The sequence below is a fragment of the Rhinoderma darwinii genome, chromosome 3 (genome assembly GCF_050947455.1).
Source record: "Rhinoderma darwinii isolate aRhiDar2 chromosome 3, aRhiDar2.hap1, whole genome shotgun sequence".
Taxonomy (NCBI): domain Eukaryota; kingdom Metazoa; phylum Chordata; class Amphibia; order Anura; family Rhinodermatidae; genus Rhinoderma; species Rhinoderma darwinii.
This window is the reverse complement of record NC_134689.1, coordinates 430,277,967-430,286,723: the sequence shown is the minus strand read 5'-3', so window position 1 is coordinate 430,286,723 and position 8,757 is coordinate 430,277,967. Positions and strand designations below refer to the sequence as shown.

At 41.1% G+C, this 8,757-nt stretch overlaps 1 long non-coding RNA gene across 1 annotated transcript in view; it reads left to right on the top strand.

The window, feature by feature from the left end:
* The first annotated feature begins 1,131 nt into the window (after window positions 1-1,131).
* LOC142748473 (uncharacterized) overlaps window positions 1,132-8,757 on the top strand; it is a 31,302-nt gene continuing 23,676 nt past the window's right edge. Inside the window, exon 1 of the long non-coding RNA XR_012882269.1 lies at window positions 1,132-1,201. This is a non-coding gene — a long non-coding RNA (uncharacterized LOC142748473). The remainder of the gene's footprint in view (window positions 1,202-8,757) is intronic.

Below are 8,757 nucleotides of genomic sequence, written 5' to 3'. Positions count from 1 at the left end.
CAGTAGTTCCACGGAGAGGCAGGGACTCCTAGCATCGTACATAACTATGACACCCGAATGTTACATGTGAATATTCACCATCTGATTCCATGTGTTTTATTGGGCAGTTGTTTCATTATTTGTGTCTGTTCTAGTGGCCTTCATTTTCCATTTCCTTTTCCACACCCTAATTGGGGCGTTTGTATTTAGCATTTTTTACATAGCAGAAGCAATTCTAGAATAGATATAAAAAACTAGCCCTTATACGGCAATGTCGACGAAATAAAAAAAGTTACGACTCTTGGAATGCGACCGTGAAAAAACAAAAAATAATCCTTGGTCATTAACGTGCAAAATGTCCTGGTCATTAAGGGGTTAAGGGCACATTCAGACGTGGCGGATTTGCTGTTTATTTCCACTCTGGACAGTCCGCAGTGAAAATCTGCAGCAGACATTTTTTAATTGGTTTCTATACCTTTTTAGGTATCTTAGGTCAGATGCTGTGTAAAATATCAGTGCGTAACTTAAAAGGAATGAAGGGATGAAAAGAAGTGGATCATCTAAAGGCGCTGCTGCGTGGTGAAATCAATGGAATAGCAGAGAGGTATGGTCCAGGTATAAAATATATTTTATTAGAACAAGACGTGGCTACGCGTTTCGACACTGAACAAGCGTCTTCCTCAGGCCATGTACACATTAGACTTCTGACCCTTATATATCAGAATGAATTCAAATTAGCAGGAACGAAAAAACCGCCAAGTCTGCCGGGGTCAGAGTGTGATTGTGACGTCACAACCGGTTCTTTTTTTAAAAAGCATTAAGACATAAAACCACAATCAAAAGCACATTGATAAAACAAATACAATGAATGGTTTGTTAAAAAACATAAAAACTTGATGATAGTGATACATTAGAGTGATGCGTAAAAATAGTATTGTTTAAAAGACAGATGACGAAGATACAAAGGGAAATATATTCTCATATAGAACCAATTAGAACCAATTCAAACAAACATTTTATTATAAATGATTGATAAAACTTCCGATGTTGTTGAAAAGTTAAATTGACTTTAGAATGAACGTAATTGTAAAAGGTTGCTAGGTTACACAGAGGACGCTTGAACGTGTCTCTGTGACCTAGACAACCAATTGAGCTACGGAAGCCGAGGATGGTCATAACATCAGGTGAAATGGAGCGTGATGGACCGGGAGGACTGCAAAGGGTAAGTTGCAGAAGAGGAGCTATATTTGTATGTGTGTGTATTTACCTTTTATCTGAACAGTTTGTAGGCATGTGAATCATAGTTAATAGTTCACATAATTAAATGAAAAACCTTTGTATATCAAAACAGGTGATTTAAATAGATCTTGACATTTATATATTCTAATAAATATGTCAAACAGGAAGATATATACAGTACCTATCAAACATAGATATGTTTCAGATTAGTTCCTTTTTTCAAAAATAATATTTGAAAATAGCATTTTAGTCTATCGACTGATATGTGCAAGAAGGATAATGAAAAAAACAACTTTTGTTATTATGAATGCCTAAAAATGGGATACATTAGTCTAATGTAGACTCAGAAATATCATTAAGGCCCCCTGGGTGTCGTGTTTGCAGTCTGAATATCCAGTAGTTTTCTCTCTGTTTGAGTTTGCTAAACCTATTGGGAACATCTGGATGGATGTCTTCAATAGGGGTAATGTTAATTTTATTAAATTGGCAATTATGTACGTGTGCACAATGACGGGAAACGCTATGTTTTAGAAAACCTGTATTAACGTTAAATCGATGTTTATTTATTCTGGAGCGCAGACATTGTGTGGTCCTCCCTATATATTGTAATTGACATGAGCAATTGACATGTGCGTAATTTAGCCTGTGGTGCAGAATTTTCACTCCGCTTCATGCACATTCTGCTGCGTAGAAGCAGTGGAATTTCACTGTGGATTTCAGCCTTTGCAATGCAGAGTCTTAAATCTGCGGCTAGTTTGCTGTAATATCTGCAACATCTGAATTACCTGTCAAATATGAAAATGTTGCTGCAGATTCTTTCTGAATTTGCAGCAACATTTCCAGCGCAAAAATTCTGCCACGTCTGAACATGCTCTAACTGTTTCAGCAAAAATATTTATTTCAATGGAAACCATGGTAAAATTACAAAGTGACAGAATGTTTGTGGAGTAGAAGTTTGACATGAGGTATCTCTGTCCAAGGGGTCCTGTTGGAAAAACATTTCTGTCTATAACCCTTAGAAGTTGCAAAATGCAACTCATTGAAAGTGAAGAAAAACCCATCATCAAAAAGTTAATTTATTTCAGTAATACAATTAAAAAAGTGTCTCTCATATATTCTATAGATTAATTACACACAGAGTAAAGTATTTCCAGCATTTTTTTCTTTTAATGTTGATGATTATGGTAACAGTAAACGAAAACCCAAAATTTAGTGTCTCAGAAATTTTTATAAGCCCAATTTAAAAAACGATTTTTAATACCGAAATCTTGTCCTACTGAAAAGTACGTACAGTATCTGCACTCAATACTTGGCCGGGGCTCCTTTTGCATGAATTGCAGCATCAAAGCGGCGTGGCATGGATCAACCTGTGGCACTGCTGAGGTGTTATGGAAGCTCAGGTTCCTTTGATAGCAGCCTTCAGCTCATCTGCATTTTTGGGTCTGGTGTCTCTCATCTTCCTCTTGACAATACCTTATAGATTCTCTATGGGGTTTAGGTCAGGCGAGTTTGCTGACTAATCAAGCACAGTAAAAAAAATTCAGAGCATGCTAGAGTGTGTTTTAGAGACTTTTTTACCTTTTGGGACCGAAAGTTTTGTATGAACGGACGCGGTCCGTTATTGACTTTCGCCATCACCACCAGTGGTGCAAAGCCAAAAATGAAATCTTCAGGGAATTGACCGGCATCGTTTCTGACTCCGGAAGTTTATCACTAAAGGTCTCACCAAAAAATATGTACAGTTTCGTGGCGGTGGCATGCATGGCTTACGCCCAACAAAAACGCTCGAAACGCGTAGTCGAAAACTTTGACAGAGTCGAAAACTGAACCGTGACCCGATGGACCTGCGCTAGGTGTCCATTCATTCACCTTGCAAAGCCGAACAATACGACACCTGACTCGGTCGTCTTTTCTAAAAGGGGACTCCTCCTTTGCCCCATAAACATGGCGGAATTCCCTTATTAAGAGCCTAATATTGACAGTTTTACCAAACTATTTCCGTAACCGCTCAATGTGGAGTTACGAGCCACAAAACTATTATACGTCACCATCTCCTGAGTATGTCCGCCAAGACTCGTCATGATACATCGCGCGGTTAGCGAGGAAACTCCTCATTAGCGACGGCTGTTTCTACACACGGCATCAAATTATTTTTATTAAAAAATTATTATCTTAAAAACTAGCTTTCGAATATACCTAATATAATAAGGTTCTGTGACGCGCGCTTGGCCCACAAAAGCCTTGTGAGCGACGGCTATTTTTATGCACGTTTACAATTTAGTTCTAATGAAAAAATAATGTCTTAAATACGAATCACCTCAAAGCCATCAAACTTCTGACACCTGTAGCAGTTGACACTCTGACCGACCCCAAAAAATTTCAAGGGTCTGCGTTATATTCTTAACCCCCAAAAGCCTCTTTAGCTGCTCCTGTTTTACGCACAGAGCGCGTAATTTCCGATTTAATTCTAACAAATAAACGACATCATAAACAATAGTAGTGCAAAAGCCCTAATTTTTTATACACATCTAGACTTTGACACTCTGACCTACCATATAAAAACTCAGGCCAGTAGGACAGATGTAGCCCGCGCAGCCAGCCATACAAATGATACCTTTTTCACTAAAATGGGTATGAATAATAATTTTCCACAATGCTGTCCCAGAGCATTTTGCAACAAGCAACGAACCGCGGGACTGATGGAATCGACCTAGGCGTCCATTCGTTCGACTTACACAGACGAATAATAAGATACCTGACTCGGTCATTTGCTGTAAATGGGGAACCCTCTCTTGCCCCCTAAAACATGGCGCAGTTCCTTTATTTATAGCTAAATTTGAGCGGTTTTAGCAAAATATTTCCATAACTGTTAACTGTGAAGTTCCGAGCCCTGGAACGTTCATGCATCACCATGTCCTGAGTATGTCTACCACAACTCATGAACCTGCATTGTGCGGTTCGCCCAGAAAAACCTTGTCACGTCGGCTGTATTTTAGGCTCGTTTACAATAAAGAAACAATATCTAATAAAGAAACAATATCTGAGAAACTAATCGTCCAAAAGCCATAACATTTTAAATACTCGTAGCCTTTGACACTCTTACCTACACCATAAAAAATCAGGGCACCCAAACAAACGTAGCCCGCGCAGCAGGCCGACAAAAACTTCCCTTTTCATGAAAATAGTTACAAATAATCATCCCTAACGTCTGGGTTCCTTTAGGGCTCTTGCACACCACTATGAAGCATCCCACATCCTATACCTGACCCCTGGGCTCCTTTACAAGCCTATTGAACATTTTACAAACAGCAATGAGCCTCCAGAGCTCCTCCATAACATCCCCCACCCCTTACATTACCCCAGGCCTCCTCCATTACACTATAGAATATTATACAGCCTGCAATAGGCCTCCAAGCTCAGCCACAACAGTGTCAAGCATACCAAAGCTTAGCCTTAATTTTGGGGTTCTTCCACAGTACTACTGAGCATTGCATAGCCACCCAAAGGTTTTCAGGGCTCTTTCACACCACTATGAAGCATCCCACAGCCTATACCTGACCCCTGGGCTCCTTTACAAGCCTATTGAACATTTTACAAACAGCAATGAGCATCCAGAGCTCCCCCATAACATCCCCCAGCCTATTCATAACCCCAGGCCTCCTCAATTACACTATAGAATATTCTACAGCCTGCAGTAGGCCTCCAAGCTTAGCCACAACCGTGTCAAGCATACCAATTCTTAGCCCTAACCTCGGGGTTCTTCCACAGTACTACTGAGCATTGCATAGCCACCTAAAGGTTTTCAGGGTTCTTGCACACTACTATGAAGCATCCCACAGCCTATATCTGACCCCTGGTCTCCTTTACAAGCCTATTGAACATTTTACAAATGCAGTATCCCAGAACTGGGAATAAAGAGTGCGGATAAGCCAACACTTGTCACGTGATGGGTGGCGGGTGTAACTACCCCTCCACGGTGGCCACTTCAGATACTGACTGCTCCCCAGTCTGGTGCAGGCTAAGGAGGTCAAATGGAAATAAAACTCGGATAGATTTGTTTTGACGCCAGTTAAATATATGTAACCTGGGGATGAGCTCCTGTGTGGATGTAGGGCTTTGATGATAACCCAGGGCAGAATATAACAAAGTCCACAGATATGGAGAGGTGCAGGGGTGGATGCACTGAAGCTGATATCTTCCCTCCCCAGTAAATGAATACAGAGAAACAGGGGGGTAACTTAGAAAATACAACTTACTTTACTTAGATGAACTTGCAGTGAAAGTATTGTACAGGCAGGCTGGATGTAGCATGGAGTACAGGCAGGCTGGATGTAGCATGGAGTACAGGCAGGCTGGATGTAGCATGGAGTACAGGCAGGCTGGATGTAGCATGGAGTACAGGCAGGCTGTATGTAGCATGGAGTACAGGCAGGCTGGATGTAGCATGGAGTACAGGCAGGCTGGATGTAGCATGGAGTACAGGCAAGCTGGATGTAGCATGGAGTACAGGCAGGCTGGATGTAGCATGGAGTACAGGCAGGCTGGATGTAGCATGGAGTACAGACAGGCTGGATGTAGCATGGAGTACAGGCAGGCTGGATGTAGCATGGAGTACAGGCAAGCTGGATGTAGCATGGAGTACAGGCAGGCTGGATGTAGCATGGAGTACAGGCAGGCTGTATGTAGCATGGAGTACAGGCAGGCTGGATGTAGCATGGAGTACAGGCAGGCTGGATGTAGCATGGAGTACAGGCAAGCTGGATGTAGCATGGAGTACAGGCAGGCTGGATGTAGCATGGAGTACAGGCAGGCTGGATGTAGCATGGAGTACAGGCAGGCTGGATGTAGCATGGAGTACAGGCAGGCTCATAAGGTTCCTTTCTTCTTTTCTCAGATGTGTTCAGCCAATAGGTCTTTGCTTCTCTAGAAGTTCCGCTGTAACTCTTCATCTCTCTCTCTGTCTGTTAGATTTCTTTACTCCCTGGACAATATGTCTCTGTACACAGGGTTCCCTAGGAGTTAGATGTCTCCCTCTGCGGAGACTAGCTCAGCATGCTTTTTCCTTTCTCACTCCACTATCTAACTCCTCCCTCACAGGCTCATTAGTTAGGAGCTCTGTGATTGGCTGGTTGCTTCTCCAAAAGACTTATAATGTTTCCAGAGAATTCTACCCTGAGCTGATTTAATTATCAACAAACCTTGTAAAGAAAGTAACCCTTTGAGCACTGCCTGCAATCACTTTACACAGATTACAGTAGTGAAACACATCACATTTACAAAATACAGTGTATTCCTGCTTTTTGGAGACTCCACTTTGTGGGGTACCACATGTCTCCCCTCTTAAATAGGTGTTGTCTTCGACACCATGGCATCCAGACCTGAAAAATATATAGTAAGAAACCACAACATAATACACAACATGTGTTACATAACAGATAAACATTTCTGGTGAATAGTCATATATTTCTATATTCCTGAAGAGCCCCTACATAAAAATGCCAACGTCCAATCTCTGCCAAGGGTAATCTTCACATTGGGAGATGGGTGAACAGTCGAGAACCCATTACATCTTCTGTGCTAGGTCCCTGGGTGCAGTCCAGAGCACACAGACCATATATCAGTACTGCACCAGGCTGTTTTGTAGAAACAAACACAAATAAAGGACAGGCTCTCAGTAGGCCATGGAGTCTCTTATCAAATGGTGGAATTCCCTTATTTATTTTCTTTATTACAAAATGAACATCTCCAAAACTAACCGTTGAATAGCCCTTATATTTATTACACATGTAGCCCTTGACACTCTGACCTATCCTAAAAAAAATTAAGGTTCTGTGACGCGTGCTTGGCCCACAGAAGCCTCGTCAGCAATGCCTGTTTTTACGCAGTTTAGACCTCTTTTTGGTGAAACACCGCCGATGAACGTAAAATAAGTGCATTATCGATTACAAGGTGTTTTTTCACAGATGCATCTGAAAACAGATTTGACACTGTATTATCACACGAGAAAGCTATTTAAAGCCCCATGGCACATATAGCACTCAGAGTGCATTTCTTGACATGTTGCTGTAGTGACCCCAAAATGTGAGTAAGTCCCCCCCCTCTTAGTCTCCTGTGAGGGTTTGTAACACTTCTTTGAGTGTATCCCATAACAGGGCTTAGGATGAGGTGTTAGTCATGCATGCTCGAGCTGTTTGGATGTGGATTTTTGAAATGACCGGGTTTTCGTGAAAATCCACTGATGAATATAAAATAAGTGCCGTATCGATTTCACAGTGTTTTTTCACAGATCCATCTGAAAACAGATTTGACATGGTATAATGACATGAGAAAGATATTTAATCCCCTGGGCACCCAGAGTGCAAGTTTCCTGCGAGGGCTCAGAGTACCTCACCAGTAAGTACCTTTATGTGCTATTTTACTGTGAGCTCTATGTCAATCGCCTGAGATCCATGAGTGAACCTGGCAGTTACTAATAGAACTGTTTCAGTGCTTCAGAACTTTCATCCTGTAACCATCAAACATTAATGTACTTTTTCTAACCCCTCACTGTAAAGCCATAGTGCTTACATAGCACCCAGAGTGCAATTTTGACATTTTGGGGAGGTCACCCCAAAATGTGAGTATGCCCCCCAAACTCCATGTGAAGACTCAGAACACTGCTGTAAGTGTGCCACATCAGTAATGCATCAGTGTTTTTATATTTAGTGCCATCTGGGCCATCAACACATCTGTGGTGATCCACAAAACAGGATCTAGCATCTCTGATGATGCAAAAAGATGAAGCCTGCATCACTGTAGATGCCAAAAGATCAACCTGTCATCTACAAAGATAACGTTAAATTCTGGGCATTGCTTAACCCAGAGATTTATAGTTTGAAGAACAAAGACATCATTGAAGTCTTTGAAAAACAAAAAAATATAATTTGATTTTTGTAAAATCTTTAAACAAAAAGTTGAATATTATATTTATCATATATAAAGGGAATCTGTAACCTGATAAACCTAAGACATCTAATAGATGCCCAAAGATAATCTGTTCCTACAACTTCCATTGCATGACTTCTATGAAAGCAAGCCCTCTATGTGAATTGAATATCCCACTGGACCGCATCCATGCCACGTTGGTGCTTAAAGGGAATGTGTCGCTAGAAATTTTTTTTAATTTTTTTTAGTTGTTTTAATTTTTTTAATTTTTTCACAAGTCATGAAATATTATAAATTAGATTCTAATTTATAACATTTCCATGTGCTGGTCACTAGAGGGAGCAGTTACCGAAATTGCAGCATGGTCAATGTGGTAAAGCAACCTCATTGCTTTATGCTGCAAATTTGAGGTAGACACACTCGCTCTAGTGTCCTCACACAATCCCCCCTCCCTTATTCTGACTAGTGCCTGGAGAAGGAGGGGGTTGAATCTTCAAACCTCCTACACTGTGTGCCACCATTTTCTGAGCGAATGCACAGTGTAGGATTATTAGATACAGTGCTAAGCAGACAGTATAACACAAACATACACTAACGTAATACACACATCACATA